The sequence below is a fragment of the Bison bison genome, unplaced genomic scaffold (assembly GCF_000754665.1).
Source record: "Bison bison bison isolate TAMUID 2011002044 unplaced genomic scaffold, Bison_UMD1.0 scf7180017864508, whole genome shotgun sequence".
Classification (NCBI taxonomy): Eukaryota; Metazoa; Chordata; class Mammalia; order Artiodactyla; family Bovidae; genus Bison; species Bison bison.
Window position 1 is genome coordinate 1,252,342 of NW_011495064.1, and position 675 is coordinate 1,253,016.

General features: G+C 38.2%; 1 protein-coding gene across 1 annotated transcript in view; it reads right to left on the reverse strand.

Annotated features, from left to right (window-relative positions):
- Positions 1-675, reverse strand: part of MERTK (MER proto-oncogene, tyrosine kinase) — a 136,213-nt gene that overhangs the window by 93,409 nt on the left and 42,129 nt on the right. The gene's annotated exons all lie outside the window — the stretch shown is intronic.

Consider the following 675-nt stretch of genomic DNA (forward strand, 5'->3'; position numbering starts at 1 on the left):
CTGGAATGGGTGAATTTAACTCAGATGACCATTATATCTATTACTGCGGGCAGGAATCCCTCGGAAGAAATGGAGTAGCCATCATGGTCAACAAGAGTCTGAAATGCAGTACTGGATGCAATCTCAAAAACAACAGAATGATCTCTGTTCGTTTCCAAGGCAAACCATTCAATATTACAGTAATCCAAGTCTATGCCCCAACTAGTGACGCTGAAGAAGCTGAAGTTGAACGGTTCTTTGAAGACCTACAAGACCTTTTAGAACTAACACCCAAAAAAGATGTCCTTTTCATTATAGGGGACTGGAATGCAAAAGTAGGAAGTCAAGAAACACCTGGAGTTTCTAATACTCTATAGAAGTATTAGAAGTATTAGTTTCTAATACTCTATAGAAGTATTAGAAATACTAATACTCTAATAACACTCTATTAGAGTGTTTCTAAAACACTCTAATAGAGTTTTGCCAAGAAAATGCACTGGTCATAACAAACACCCTCTTCCAACAACACAAGAGAAGACTCTATACATGTACATCACCAGATGGTCAACACCGAAATCTGATTGATTATATTCTTTGCAGCCAAAGATGGAGAAGCTCTATACAGTCAGCAAAAACAAGACCAGGAGCTGACTGTGGCTCAGACCATGAACTCCTTATTGCCAAATTCAGACTTAA